General features: G+C 44.9%; 1 long non-coding RNA gene across 2 annotated transcripts in view; it reads right to left on the reverse strand.

The window, feature by feature from the left end:
• The window catches only part of LOC116076422, a 60,278-nt gene that overhangs the window by 14,575 nt on the left and 29,474 nt on the right, over positions 1 to 16,229 (reverse strand). The window contains exon 2 of one of the 2 annotated variants that reach the window (XR_004112942.1): positions 4,052 to 5,267. The exons of the other annotated variant lie outside the window; for it this stretch is intronic. This is a non-coding gene — a long non-coding RNA (uncharacterized LOC116076422). Of the gene's footprint in view, positions 1 to 4,051; positions 5,268 to 16,229 lie in introns of those variants that run through there. 2 annotated transcript variants of the gene reach the window in all.

The raw sequence follows: 16,229 nt of genomic DNA on the forward strand, positions 1-16,229 counted from the left end.
ACACCCATTGTGAAGAGTGGACCCTCCCTTTGTCACACTTGCTTCACAGCCCTGCATTTTTTGCCATGTTTGTGTCTGGTATTCCCACAGCCCCAAATTCCTTAAAGGAAGTGATTATATTATTTCCATCTAGTGTCAGCATGATGCCTACTTACCCCATAGTAAGTGTTCAGTGCTTGTAGAATAGATGTGGCAGAAACAAATGCAAGGTGGGAAAAGAAAATGAGCGTGTTTGCCCAGGCATCTTCAAGCATGAAGGCCCACTAAATACGCACAGTAGACTGATATTCAGTTCAGCCCCGCCTACTTAAGGAAGATCTATTGTTGCTCCGCCCACTTGGGGAGGATCTATTGTTGCCCCACCTACTTAAGGAGGATCTATTGCTGGCCAAGTACTAGAGGCAGTACAAGAGAAGGCTCATGGAGGTATCTTTGCATGCAAAGATAACTAGCAATACAAAATAGCTTCTGATAATTGTCTCATTAGAGCCACAGGAGTGTGGGGTCAGGGAGGACGACATTGGAACACGCATGGAATGGTAATTAAAAGCCACAGGTATTCCAAGTCTTAATTAATCGCCACTGCAGCCTCCTCCCATTTCCAACTTCTCAGCAGTATAGGCAAATGATCAGATCTGAGTGTCATCTCCTCTGGCTGCCCTGCCTACTTGTCAATGCGCCCGTGGTCCACATGGTAAACAGTCGGGAAGACGAGGCAGAGAAGAGGGAACCTTGGTGATTCATTGCAGAGACAGTCAGCTCTTGAATAGCTCAAAGCTGATCCCGTTTTCACCAGGCATTAAAAGATGAAATGATTAGTTCACAAGTGGACTGCATTTGAGATTTTTGTTAAGAGGAAAAGAGGCGACTAAAGCCACAGGGAGGGCATTAAATGGATCATCCTGTAGGTCTTTATGCTGCATGGAAGATCTGATTTTGCAGTGGGACTATCCTGAGTCTCCTAAGAGGTCTTTAACAGTTAGGGGAGCATGGGCCCTTCTAACAGTCTGGTAAAATCCCCAGGGCTCCATGTCCCATCTGTCTAGGTGAACAACAAACACTAGATTCAATGAGAAACTCAGTGTCAACAAGAAAGGTAAAGGGCAAAAGAGAAAGACATCCAAAGACGAGCTCTGGTGTTCACGTACACGTGTATAGAAAAGTTCACTGCACAGTCGTGTGCATGGACACACACACACACACACTCACGCACACACACACTCACGCACAGTACAGGCATCATGGCATGGTGGCATGCTTCTATAGCAACAATAAATAACGAGACCTAGCAGCACAGATGATTCTTAGTGCTGATCCAAGGTAGTAACCCTTGAAATCTGCAACGGCTCCCATGATCCGAGAAGATTCATTTAACAGCTCCCATGATCCGAGAAGATTCATTCAATGGCTCACATGATCTGAGAAGATTCATTCAATGGCTCCCATGATCTGAGAAGATTCATTCAACGGCTCACATGATCCGAGAAGATTCATTCAATGGCTCCCATGATCTGAGAAGATTCATTCAATGGCTCCCATGATCTGAGAAGATTCATTCAATGGCTCCCATGATCCGAGAAGATTCATTCAGTGGCTCCCATGATCTGAGAAGATTCATTCAGTGGCTCCCATGATCTGAGAAAATTCATTCAATGGCTCCCATGATCCGAGAAAATTCATTCAATGGCTCACATGATCTGAGAAGATTCATTCTGGTAACAAAGTGATGGGTACGGCTGTGCCATGTGCCTGTGCCAATTTCTTGCCTACATTTGTAATTGCAGGACATGCTAAATTTCAGTTACTGTATTAGTCAAGGTTCTCTGGAGGAACAGAACCTATGAGATGGACGGACGACAGATGGACAGACAAACACACACACACACACACACACACACACACACACACACACACACCAAACTTATTAAATCCGCTTCAAAGTCCAAGAGCAGAATCTGACCTGAGAGCTGAGATCTAGTTGTTACTTTAGTCCTACAGGTTGAGCAATTGGAGTAGTCCCCCAATGGCTGTCACTTGCTGGGACTCAGGACAGGGACCCAATAACCATAGGACTGGCTGGGTCCCTCAGCAGTACCAATCTGGCACCAAATGATTGGGAGCCCCTGGGGAGCTGCTGGTTCTTAGTCCACAATGAGAGTTTGGAAACGCTGACTCTGCAGCCAGGGAAGGAGTCAGCAACAGGAGCAGCAGCAGGGCGATGATCTCAAAGGAAGAGGGAAGGCCAAGAAGTAAAAGCACAGCCCCGTTCCTTCCGCCGCGCTCTTTTTATGGGGAATGATGCCACCAGAAGGTGTGGCCATGATCATGTGGGTCTCTTCGTATCTATCGAGGCAATAGGGACACTTCTTTCGGTGACGCTCCCTACTCAGATGACTCTAATTTGTGGCAAGTTGACATCAGCCCCAGCTGGCATAGTTCCGGAAGATAGCACCGGTGTCATATTTTAAAATTTTCAGAGTTCACAGAGCCAGGCTAACTACTGCTGTTCCAAAGTCCTGCTACCACATGGTGTCCATGTGGAATACTAAAGCCAGTCTGTGACTCCTGCCATTGATGACTCAGGATGTTGTCTCCTACCTACTCAAATAATCATGTGACAACTTATATTCTGCTCCTTAAAAAGCATGTTCTCCAGGCCATGGCTCTAGCACTTGAAAGGTAGAGGCAGGAGGATAAGGAGATCATGGTCATCCTTGGCTACCTATTGACTTGGGGGTTAGCCCAGGCTACATGCGACTCCAGCTCAATCAACCAAACAAAATAGTAGTGCTGAGCTAGGCATGGTGGCACAGATCTGTAATCCCAGCCCTGGAGGGATTGAGGCAGGGGGATGGACTTGAAAGCCAGCATGGGCTCTGTAGAGAGACTGTCTCAAAGAAAAAAGTAATTGTAGCAGGGCTTCCTGTTTCAGGCCTGAAATCCCAACTACTTAAGAGGCTATGATAAAAGAATCTGGAGAGCTTAAGACCTGCTTAGCCAACTTGGTAAGACCTTGTCTCCAAAAAAAAAAAAGGGCTAGGGGCTCAGTTCAACGGTAGAGCACTCGCCTAACGTGATTGAGGCTGAAGAGAAGTGTTCAGTCATGGGAAGATAAAAGAAAAAGCCCAGCCCAGGGGCTGCCTGGAGAAGTTCCACCTCAGGAGCTTGCCGTGGACTATGTTGCCCAAACACTGAATTTGTATGTTTCCCAGGGGCTTGTGCAGTGGATCTTTCACAATGTCTCGTGTGGTGTAGTGCCTCCTCAGGCGCGTGCGACTTCAGACAAAAGAAATGATTTAGGAAGAGGGAAATCAAACTCTGCCTGGAGAGGCTGCCTGCTTACCGTACAAAATCACTCTTTGGCGATGGGGAAAATGCTGTCCTATTAAAATTCAAATAAGGAACTCCTGTGATTTTTCATCTTTTTGAAAAACAAATATAGAGCTGTAATCATAACTGACAATGCCAGTCGCTTAGAGGAGTGGTGGGCAGGCCCCCTTCCCTGTTTATTTTAGGACCACTCTGAATGACAGGGGGCGGGGGTGGAGGACAAGAGCCCCAGCTCTGTTGGGAAAGGCAGATCAGTATCTTATTGTGACTAGAACCCAGTTCCTTCTCAACTGAGAAAATAAGTCTATCAGGCATGAATTCCCCCTCAATGTTACTATTCTGATGATTAAGATTGTCTTCAAAGATTAGATTTTTTTATCTGTAATTTTTGAAAATTAAAACCTAGGGGCAGGAGAGATGGCTTGAGAAGAACCCATACTGCTCTTACAGAGGACCCAAGTTCAGTTCCCAGCATACAGTTGCCTGCAACTCTAGCTCCAGGGATCTAGTGCCCTCTCTGGCTGCTTCCAGTACTGCACCCACATGCACACAGCTACACAGACATAACACGTGTACATGTAATTTAAAAAATTTTTTAAAAAGATTAAAAACCCATTTGACAATAGAAAAACTACAATAAAACAATAGATAATTAAGATGAAATCAAGTTACTTTGGGAGAAAATTCTCAGACAATTCAGATTTAAAAGAGCAACAAATTCTACTATTGGCCAGCTACTGACTTTATTTAAGAAACAAATGAGGCCACCAAAGGAGGAGCAAAGGGGATGGAGGAGGAGAGGATAAGAAGAAAGGATAATGGCATATACATGTGAAACAGTTATAAGAAAATATATGACTTTGTATGCTCATTTCGTAAACAGTGAACTAAATCTAAGAACATAGCCTTCAAAGTCACTGTCTATTTGACAGACGGTCCTCTTTTTTTTTCCCCAGTAAGCGCTGGTTTACTGAGATGTTGATCACATGCTTTCTTTTTTTTTTTTTTTTTCCATTTGACTTTGAATGTGTGAAACTTGTGTCTTGGCATGGTCTCTAGAGTCATGTCGAGTGCTTAGTAGGTTCTCAGCAAACATTTGCTTAGTGGGATTCAAAGAGGTTTGACTGGCTGGGGAAGATCCAGAACCAGCAGTTAAAAGCTGCTTCACCACTGCCTTGTACATGGGAGAACAGAGCAAGGCTGGGAGCTTTCCTAGTCAAGAAAGGGAATCTGTTCTAGCAAGAAGGATGTAAATGAGGAGGTCAGAAATGAACAAAAGCTGGCCCACATAGAGGCTGAGTGTGGTGGTTTGAATAGCCTTGGCCCGGGAGTGGTACTATTAGGAGGTATGGCCTTGTTGGAGCAAGCATGTGACTGTGGGGATGGGCTTTGAGGTCCTGTGCTCAAGTTCCACCCAGTGCAGAAAAGAGCCTCTTCCTGGCTTCATGCAGAGGGAATCTCCTCTTCTGGTTGCCTTGGGATCAAGATGTAGTCTGCCTGCATGCTGCCATGATTCTCACCGTGATGATGATGAACTGATTCTCTGAGTCAGCCCCAAGTAAAGATTGTCCCTAACAAGAGTTGTCTTGGTCATGGTGTCGCTTCAAGGTGATTTGTCTTGGTCATGGTGTCGCTTCAAGGTGATGGAAACCCTAACTAAGACCCTGAACATGCCCAGGATGCTAGCTTTCACCGAGTGACCAGTTCTGAGCATCAGATCCCATTGTGCCTTGTATCTTCATCTGTTCCATGGAGACGCGAACCTTGACCTTTCCTGGGCAAGTTGAGAAGATTCCAAGGAATTATCACAGATAACACACTTAGGCAAGCCCCAGGGCACTCAGAAAGTGTGAGTCATTATCTGTGTCTGGCATGATGCTCAGTGCTTCTCGTCCTTTGTCAGTAGAAATAACGGAGATGGAGAGACACCAGGGGAGCTGGGAAAAAGGAGACAGGTAGGCACTTATGTTCTGATTTTCAGTTCAGTGTTTGTTCTTTCCCTCTCCTGCTGCTATCAGCTGAAGCATCCTGCGTAGACCTGCCTGTCCCCACTCAGAATCTCATTCATACCTCCCCCTTTGACAATCTTTATCCACAGAGCATTTCATAGCATTTGGAATTGTCGGGAGAACTCCTTGCCAGCCTAGCTACTGAGGGTCTCTACTGCTGTTTCGCTCACCCCAGAAGGACGTGATCGATGTGCTCACCGATCAGCTACAAATCCTGACCCAAAGGGCCAGATCGTAATGTGTGCTCAGTAAAGGAATCCACACTTGTTGCACACGAATGGAGTAAAGGAGTGTATCAGACTCCTGTTCTAGTCACCTTCAGTCAACACAGCATCTTCTTGGTCTATTACATGTGTCTTTTAGAAGCCACCAGCACTGGGCAAAGCCGTGGGGCTCCCAACAGACCGTGTTCGGACTGTGTGTTCTCCTGGTTCCTTCAAGAATCGTAGGGTCTAGATGGCTTACCTCCAGAAGATCTTTGAGCAGCACCACCACTCCCACCCATCCCTATACTTCCTCTTTCTCTCCAAGCTTGCAAAGAGAGAAGTATAGATGTGGGGAGAAGTCACCCTGACAGCTGCCAGGGGGTCAGTGAGGGGGCAGGGAGGGGAGGAAGGAGGGAATTTCAGAACCCACTACCTTTTCACTAAAAAGTTTCTTTTTGTGTCTTTTAGAGGAGATAAGGAACATATGCTTAAATCTCAACATTTTGGGGTGATCAACAGTACTCCAAGATCCCCAAGTAGGGTTTAGACAGGCAGGATGATGATACTGGGAGATGATCTGTATTATTTGTTAAATTGGCCATAAGTGGTAGAAAGGAAAACCAGATCAGATTTCCTGGGCAAGAGAGGACAGAGTAGGCAGAGGGGAGGGTCAAGGATGGGGGTGGGCTGAGGTGGGGAGCGGGGAATCCAGTTCAAACACAGTAGGAGCAAGCTGGTGACCATAGTCAGTGCCCTCTGCAAGCCGAGCAGCAGACCTTGGGACATGAGACAATGCTACAGAGTGAAGGCTGGTGCTTAGGTGGTATCCTAGTCAGGATTTCTATCGCTGTGATAAAACATCGTGACCAAAGGCAAGAAAGGGCAGCTGTCAGCTTATAACTCTCAGGTTACCTGCCACCATGGAGGGAAGTCCGTGTAAAAACTCAAGGCAGGAACCTGGAGACAAGCTCCAAAGCAGAGGCCATGGAGGAACGCTTACTGGCTCGTTCATTTTGTTTTCGTCTACAACCCATGACCACCAGTCCAAGGGTGACACACCCACAGTGAGCCTAGCCCTCCCACATCAATCATTAATCAAGAACCCCCCCCCAAAGGCTGGGGCGGGGGGAGGCATTTTTCTCGAGTCCCTCTTCTCAGATGGTTCTAGCATGTGTTATTGAGTTGACAAAAAGCTAACCATGATGAGTGTGTTGCTTTCCTGAACCTGCTTTTACTTCCTGCTTTTACTTAAACTTTTATGCTGTGCTTAAAACTCTCAAAACCCAGGCAAGGCCTCCCATCTTACTCATTTGTGGAATGGTAGGTAACCTGCCTTACAAAACTTCCTGAAGTCGGGAAGCTCTTTCCTAGTGGGAAACTTTGCAGCTGCTTGTATTCTTATGTTAATTTGGGTCTCTAAAACTGAGTCCAAGTGTAAGTAAGACCTTCAGGGACCCTGTCCCCAGTTGCTTCTGATTGGCTGGGCAGGACAGACAGAGGTGGGACTTTTAGGATTCCCAGGCTAGGGACAGAAAGAAAGGAAAGAGAAGAAGGGGATCCACCATGCTGGGAAAAGGAGAAGGAGAAGAGAGACACCACGCCTGAGAAGATACAGGACAGAGAGGCATGGCCACCATTTAAGAGCCAGGAGAGTGTGGCCTAGGAGAGCTGCCCAAGTGGGTCCAAGGCAGCCAAGGTAGAATACAGAATATAATAACTGATAAGTCGGGATTATTGGAGGGAGGTGGAATAGCCACGTGGAGGTTAGGCAGTGAGTGGCCCATCCATTGATAAAGGATGTGTGTGTGTGTGTGTGTGTGTTTCATTCAGGAAAACAGAACATTGGGGTGGGTAGTGAGGAATACACCGCTGCTGGGATTTATTTAACTAATTTACCACTGCAGACTTTCTGGTAGAAATGGAAAAAAAAAAAAAAATCAGTTGACCAGAACCGGAATCAGCTACAGCCAGCCCGAAGTGCCCCTCCCCCCACTGAGGATTCCCACCCTCTCCTCGAGATGCCATGCATACATCTGTTGGGAAATTATTATCATGGACGGATTCAGAATATGATACATTACAGCCATCTGGAGAAAACTGTCATAATAAACACACAAGCTGACTCTATTTACATTAAATGATGGCTCTTCAGATATGATGTCCTGGTGTAGCGCTCCACTTACACAATTGTACAGGGTGGCCCTGTCAGAAATCTAACCCTGTAATGAGCTTCAATGGCATCCACACCTGTAACCTGCCAGGAAAACAGACATGAGCTCTGGAGTTCCTTTCTGCCACAGGCATCCCAGCCAAGCTGAGGGAAGAGGGGATGACTTTCCTTGGTTGGTTCAGTCAGTGGCACGCGGACGTTTCTGACGAATGCTCATGTGTGTGCGCCTCTAGGACAGTGTTCTTGGTGGTGGCTGAAGTGCTTGCTTCAGATGCAGACTCTTCAGCTTTGCACAGTCTGTTCCAGCTCTCTAGGTCTGGAATTAGATTCCTATAGCCACTTCAGTCGGAAGTACTGGTAGGAGTTCGTGATGGTTTGTATAAGCTTGGCCCAGGGAGTGGCACGACTAGGGGGTATGGCCTTGTTGGAATAGGTGTGTCACTGTGGGCATGGGCTTAAGACCCTCACCCTAGCTGCCTAGAAATGAGTCTTCCACCAGCTGCCTTCAGATGAAGATGTAGAATTCTCAGCTCCTCCTGCACCATGCCTGCCTGCATGCTGCCATGTTCCCACATTGATGATAATGGGCTGAACCTCTGAACCTGTAAGCCAGCTCCAATTATATGTTGTCCTTTATAAGACTTGCCTTCGTCATGGTGTCTGTTCACAGCAGTAAAATCCTAACTAAGACAGAGTTATGGTTTGAAAATGATAGTCTTAGGGAATTTGTGTGTTGTGGTTTTAAGACGTTCAAAACAGTTTAATCAGAGCTACAAAAGCTTAGCTTACTCCTATATCTTATGCATACTTATGTATATATTTATTTAACTAATTTTATATATTCAAATATATAATTATTTTTAATATATTTATAATATATAATATAAATCATAACACACATATATATTTATAAAATCTTAATGCATTTTTCTGCTATAGCCAATTTGTGATGCTCAGAGTGAATGAATTGTAATGCACAGAAACAAACAGATCCGTTTGCCAGATATAAAACCCTTGTATTTTAAAGAAAACATTATCAACATCTTGGAATATTTATGTATATCTGTTACTTGTGTATAAGGAGGGCTCTGTAGCAGCCCAAACCTAGGCACTTTACTGGGGTAACTATGTGTCGGTGAGATGTGTGCATGTGTGTGTGTGTTGTTTGATATTAAGACTGGGGTAGTATTTTTCTTGCATTTTTATCTCCCATATTCAAAAGGCTTTCAGTTTCTCCTGGCATTAATTCTGAGGTGAGAATAAATAGTTCCTGTATTTCTGCCTCTTGATTCCTACCTGGGATTCCCTAATCTCATGGGCTAAAGACCTCAGAGCAGATAAAACTGAAAGCGAAATGAATATATTCCTGAGGGGAATATCACCAGTTCTTTGGAAATAAATGTAGCTGCATGCAGACAAGCTTCCATTTGTCCAGAATTACCTAGCTACATGGAAGCTGCCCACACCTCTGCACTTAAAGTATTTTGAGCTCCACCCACTCTCTTCCCATTTTTAGCTTGGAGGGATTGCAGCGAGCAGACCATGTGCACCCGTGTGGAAATGCCACCCAAGGCCCCCTCGCAGGTGGGGCCTGACTGCTGGCTACCAGTTCCTCCTCTGAACTATATAGGTTAGGTTTCAAAACCCGTTTACAGAAGCTCTCACACCTAAACTCACTTAAGTAGGGCAGGCCCCATCTTCTCTAGCTGGAAGGCCAGTGTGTGAGAAAAGCCAGGGACCAAAGAGTACGTGAGTCTTCAGCCCATCACACCTGGCTCTCACTCCCAGCCCTGAAGTCACCCGGGGAAGCTTTGAAAACTGCGCATGCACAGGCCTAATCCCACGTCTCAGAGGATGCAGTCTGGAATGAATGTGGAGTTTTGTTGTTTGCTTGGTTTTGTAATCGTTTTTTAAGTTAATGTTTTAGGTTAGTATAGTAAATAACTGGTTTCAGTGAGACATTTTCATATATGTGTGGCACACACTTCATTTTCATTCATCCCCTCCCATCTCCATCTTTCTCGTAGACCCCTTGCCCCCTTCCTTCCTTTCCTTCCTGCAAAAGAGTTATGTTCTGCTTCCGTATACACATCCCATTTCTCTTCCTCCCCTTCCTTAAGATCTCTTCCCTCCCTTTCATGATCTCCTTTCAAGTCTAGGTTTCACATATAAGAGAAAATACATGATATTTGTTTCTCTAAGTCTGGATTACTTTGCTTACCATTCATTTTCCTGCAAACGCCATGACTTCATTTTTCTTTACAGCTGTATGAAGCTCCATTGCGGACATCTATCGAAATCTCTTTATGTACTACTTGAGAGTATTCCCAAAGGACTCTAAGTCAACATCGCACAGAGATACTCGCACATTCGTGTTTGCTGTACTGTTCACAATACCCAGGAAACAGAGCCAGCCTAGATGTCCACCAATGCAACCATAAATGGTACCATGCGTTTTATTTTCAGAAACAGTGTCTCCTCTGCAATCCAGGCTAGCCTTTCCCTCTTGATCCTCTGTGGAAAGCCACTTGAGCCGGCCCGGAGAAGGCGCTGGCTTCCACCATCCGGAGAGCTAGCGGTCTCGTAAACAAAGTCCTTATTTGGCTAAGCTTGCTGCCCTTGGTTGCTTCCGCATTTGGTGACCTATCCGCTTTTGCCATGTGGCCCATTGGGATTGGCTAAACTTGGGAGTGCTTAACGGCCGAGGGCGTTGCCCTTGGTGCTGAAGTTTAACGGCCGAGGGCCTTGCCCTTGGGGCTGAAGACTGTTGAAGGTTCCTGAATAAACTGCTAAAAGAAGAGCTTGTGGATCGCATCTTTCTTGCTGGTCGAGGATGATCCTCCTGCCTCTGCCTCCCACATGCTGGGACTCCAGAGGTATGCTTTTATCCCTACTCCAGGCATGCTACATACACGTGCCACTAATTCAGAGAGACACAATTGAGAACCATTAACCTGACACGTGCTCAGTCAGACAACTCAGCAAAATAGTATGCAAATTAATTTAACTGAAATGTAAATTAAGAAGGTTGGCTTCTTTGATTCATAAAGATCTGGAGAACAATCCTCCTGTACTGCCTATGTGTAGGGGCAGAAACCTTCCTCTACAGCAGTTGTTCTCATCTTCCCAATGCTGCGACCCTTTAATACAGTTCCTCATGGTGTGGTGACTCCAAGCATAAAGTTATTTCATTGATACTTCATAACTGTAATTTTGCTCCTGTTATAAATCATAATGTAAACATCTGGTATGTGATGGCCCCAAAGGGGTCATGACCCACAGGGTGAAATCCACAGCTCTAGGGGCCGGAGAAATGATTCAGTGGCCACAAGCGCATGCTGCTCTTGCAGAGAACCCAAGTTCAGTTCCCAGTACCCAGTTCTAGGGGATCCAACACCCTTTTCTGGCCTCTCAGAAACATGCATACAGATGTGTATATTCTCCCATAAACACACATGAGCATGTATGATTAAAAATAAGTGCATAAGAAAAAGCTGCCCTTTGGAGCTGGGCCAAGGATGAAGTTCCTATTAGAGGGAGATGTGTAGCCAGGCATGGTGGTGTAGCGCGCCTGCAATCCCACTACTTCCAAGATGGAAGCAGGCATTCCGTGGGTTCCAGGATTCTAGGCCAGCTTACATTACTGAGAGAGACCCTGTAATTAAGGAAAAGAATATGATGCAGTTAGAATAAAAGATGAGTCAAGACAGGCCATCAGAGCCCTGGGAAGCAGATCACCTGCACGCCTTTAACCCATTCCGGGGGAGGATTATGGTTCCTCTCCTCTGTTGTTCTCAGTTTCTAACTAAGACTTATAGTTTTTCCAAATTTGTCCCCAAATGAGAGTCCCGAGTGTCATTTGGTGCTTTATTGCCAGTGTGCTAACCTATCTGTAGCTGTCTTTTGCTGCTTTGTGGGTTCTTCTTTCTTCCATCCTTCTCCACCCTTTTCCTGCCCTTTCAACTTTCTAACTCTAGATAAGAGAGAAAAAAAATGATAGAGAGGAAATGAAAGACGCCCAAATAAAGTCAGAGGTCAAAAGGAGGTGATATTATTGTTAGATGACTTCCTGCTGATTATAGGTGTCGAGTTCCTTGGGGGTAAGTTTGATCTTCACTGTCAGGATATCTAATTTCTTCTTCTTTTTTCTTCTTTGCACATGACTACTTAAAAACAGCAACCAACAGCAACCGGCAAATACTACCCCACAACCTCTTGTGGTCCCCAGAATTCCAAACATCACACAATTGTAGAAACTATCAGCCTCTGGCAAGATCACACCCTTGCTAGAGCATGAGGCAAATCATAGTCAACTGGCATGAAGCAGCCTCATATTCCCAGACATGGGATTAAAACAAAAACATATTCTTATATTATTTGTGTTTTTAAGAGAAACCAAGATTCCAAAGTTGTTACTACACCTATCCATCCCTGCAGGGGTATGGCTAAACATAACTGTTTCTTTTCCTTGTATGGGGTACTCTTTTTGCTGTTGTAACAAAGCACAAAACAAAGCAACTTAAAGAAGGACAAGTTTATTTGGGACATGTACACATACACAAAAGTCAAGAGCTGGGGCCAGGGACACCCCTGAGTCTGTATGCATTCAGAATATGGTGATCTGAGCTTGGATTGCCATAAACTACAAAAAGAAGCAATCTCTTTGTGGAACACCTGTAGTCCTAGTAACAGCAAAGGGGAAGTAGAGGCAGGTAGATCTCTGGAAGCTCACAGGCTAGCTAACCTGGTATATGTGGTTAGGTTCCAGGCCAATGAGAGACACTTTCTCAAAGAAAGATGGAAGACATCTAGAAATTACATGTAAGGCTATCATTTGGAATCTATCAGTGTACTGTGTACAAGCCCACACCCCTTAAACATGACCACACACACGCACATACACACACAAATCAGAGATAGCTAAGACTGGATCCCATGAAGTTCTGGATTGGGGATCCAACTAGTTTAGATCAGTCACACACTACACTTTTTTTGGAGGGTAGCCACAGCCAGTAGACAGCTTGAGGTGCTAGAACACTCCTCAGACCGTAGGGCCTAGTGGAATTGAAGGCAATGGGCAAGCTATACTCTACCTCACTTATAGTTGTAGGTAGCAATTAATGAGCCACACAGCATATAAGGGGGCTGCAGGCTGGATAGAGCGATGCATCTCTGGCCTTTTCTATGCTTTAATACACAGGACAAAAGATTACTTACAGAAAAACTCTGTGAGGTCAGACTCTGAACCCTGAGCACCACACGAGAAAATATTTCTCAAGTGAATGGCCAGACACAGATGAGAAATCATGTATCAGGCGGGCACCACCTCAAAGGCTTAACCTCATTCTTATTCCTTGTTTGTTCCAGAAGTGTGTGTTGAGGAGGAGCAATTTGAGCCAACCCACACATCTTGACTTAACTTTAATGAGAGTCATTTTCTAACATGTAGCATGCTAATTGACAAGGCATTAATTTCAGCAATAAAAACAAATGTTGATACTCATCTACAAATAAAAAGAAGCACTGGCTGCTGATTGACATATCCTCTGTAGAAGGAAGGGTAGCCATCTCAGGAGTTAATTCTCTGCGAAGAGTGCTAACTGACCTCCCTCGGATGTATGCCTTCTGATAGCGACCACTTTACAGGTACACCAGTCTACCCTGGTTTTGCTAACAGACCCAAAAGGAGGTTACAGAAATATACCATGATTTAGGACAATTTAGGTTAACTGACATCAAGTGACTTAAGTTTTCACAAGAGAAGTAACCAGATTCCATTGGCTCTGAGCCTGGATGGATTTTTCCCGTTTCCAGCCACTGTCCATTCTTCCTCAAACATGATGTGTATGGGAGTGTAACTCACACATCCTTGGTCATTTCCTTCTGGAAGCTTCTACCAGGATTCCATTCTTCTGGACTTCAGTCAGGACTCTGCTTCTCAGTAGGGGTAAGCTTTCCAAACCTCAACTGCCTCCGACTGTTTGTAAGCTGATGTTTATATGCGGGATCTGAAAGGATTCTAATTATTTGTTCTCCACAAGGCTCCCGTTTGTTTCAGACATTGTCATACAAGTTTTGCTTCATTTAACTTCAATAATTGTCATATGGTGTTTGCTTAGTATTTCCTCAAATTCTAAATCAACCAGGGATAGAAAACTTTCTCTTTTGGCAGAGCTAAGGATGGAACTGAGGGCTCCTGCTGAGCGATGACCTCTTATGCCCGTCCCCAGCCCTGCTTGGTTGGGAACTTGAGGAGAAAGAATGGTTATTTTATTTTATTTTATTTTATTTTTATTTTTATTCCAGGGCTTATTGCAATGCCTGGCACTTGTTTATTTATTTTTTTACATTTATTTTTGGATTTTCACACATGAGTAGTATATACTTTTTAAATTTTTTTTTACTTATTCATTTTACATCCTGCTCCCTGCCCACCTCCTGGTCAACCCTTCCCACAATGCTTCCCTTCATCCCCCCTTATCCTCTAAGAGGATGAGAGAACCCCCACTCTGGGTAATCCCCCTTGAGACCCATCCCATGGGCAAGCACCAATCCCTGATACTAGTAATAATAGGTACTCTGTTCTGCTTGCAGACAGGAGTCTAGCATGGCTGTCCTCTGAGAGGCTCCACCCAGCAGCTGATTCAGTCAAATGCAGACATCCACAGCCGAACAGTGGGTGGAGCTTGGGGACTCTTATGGAAGAATAGGGGGAAAAGATTGCATTTAGTGGTTGTTAGGTCTAGGGGAAAAGATTTTTGTCCTAGTATTAGCTCATAGGATAGGGCACAGTTTTACAACCTTCACTGTGTGCCAGCCTCTGTTGTGTACAGAAACTCATTTAATTTATAAGACAACCTTATGCAGCAAACCCTCATATCTCTGTCCTAAAGAAGAGGCAGAGAAGTTAATGGCTTGCCCAAGATCACATAGGCAATGAGAAAGCCAGGATTTGAACTCAAAACATTTTGCCTCCTGTTGCGGGAATTATATAAAATGAATCCACCCTGCAGACTTCCTTTCCCGGCAGGCCACCTTTTTGAGCTGGTACCGTTCAGCCTCAATACTAAGCTCCGGCGTATTTTTGTTATTTTCTCCCAGCAACCTACATCTCGCTCACATGCAACTCTTTATACACCACCACAATTATTCATCTAAATAGTGCCTAAGACCCGGTAAGTAAAGCATGACTCTTCAGGCCTTAATATCCAATCAGATTAATATAATAATAAAATCACAATTTACAAGATGCCAATACAATAATTTCAGAATCAAATAATAAAGACAATATTCTAACCCAATTAATCTATTTTGTAGAAACCTTTGCTTGGTTGTTTAACCTCGTGGGGTCAGGCTCATCCTCATCGTCTGTCTCCATGATCCCAACCTTCCTCCTCCAACTCTGACCCATCTCCTCCTCCAACTCTCGCTCCACCTCTCTATTCCTGTCCAATCACAGGCCTATCACTGCCCTAATGTGATTGGACAGAGAAAATGCTACAGCAGCCTCCAAACTACTTGTCTGTGATCTATGAATGATGACATATTGCACAAGGGAAAGAGGTCTCTTCATCCCTCCTGCACATTTTATACAAATTAACATATTAAGTGGTTTCCAATAAGCTTCTGTCAGTCAAACGGCCACAAGGTACCATCAGCCTGGGAATGCACTTGAGTTGTTTTATCAGACAGGAAAAGTTACAGCAACCAGCAGGGGGAGACTGTGGGGAGTGGAGGAAGCCTGGAGTATTGTTGTACATAGGCAATGCCACGTCAAAGACCTCACTGCCTCAGACCCACAGGAGTGGCCAGCCTTCCCTGGGCAAGGTTCAGAAGGATGGCAAAGCCTTCCTCTGGTCCTAGTGCAAGCATGGGTGTTTACGAAGGACTGACCAGGATGTGCACCGACAGAGCAGCTACCGCTTTCTCCTTCTGGGTGTTCACAGTCTGAGACGGCTGCCCTTAGACGCCTCCTCCCTCCCGTGCCTAGCTAACTCCTCTCTCTGCACTGTACATAATAAACAGTCCGAAGTTCTGGGTTATTTTTGTATTATTGGTGCTACTTCACCCAGCAGAATGAGCGAAGCCCACCCAGCCCCAGTTCTTTTGAGCATGTGTCTCTGTCCTTTCTTCATCCTCTCATTTCTGCACATAATGCCTCAGGAAACAGTTTTTACTCCTTTTTTTTTTTTTTAAGATTTATTTATTTTATGAATGTGAGTAGACTGTTGCTGTCTTCAAACACACCTGATGAGGGCATCAGATCCCATTACAGATGGTTGTGAACTGCCATGTACTTGTTGGGAATTGAACTCAGGACCTCTGAAAGAGCAGTCAGTGCTCTTAACTGTTGAGCCATCGCTCTAGCCCCCAGTTTTTATTCTTATAGTGGACTCTTTATGTGTGTGTGAGTGTGTGTGTGTGTATATGAGTGTGTGTGTGTGAGTGTGTGTGAGTGTGTGTGTAAGTGTATGTATGAGTGTATGTGAGTGTGTGTGTATGTGAGTGTGTATG

The sequence above is a fragment of the Mastomys coucha genome, unplaced genomic scaffold (assembly GCF_008632895.1).
Source record: "Mastomys coucha isolate ucsf_1 unplaced genomic scaffold, UCSF_Mcou_1 pScaffold4, whole genome shotgun sequence".
Taxonomy (NCBI): domain Eukaryota; kingdom Metazoa; phylum Chordata; class Mammalia; order Rodentia; family Muridae; genus Mastomys; species Mastomys coucha.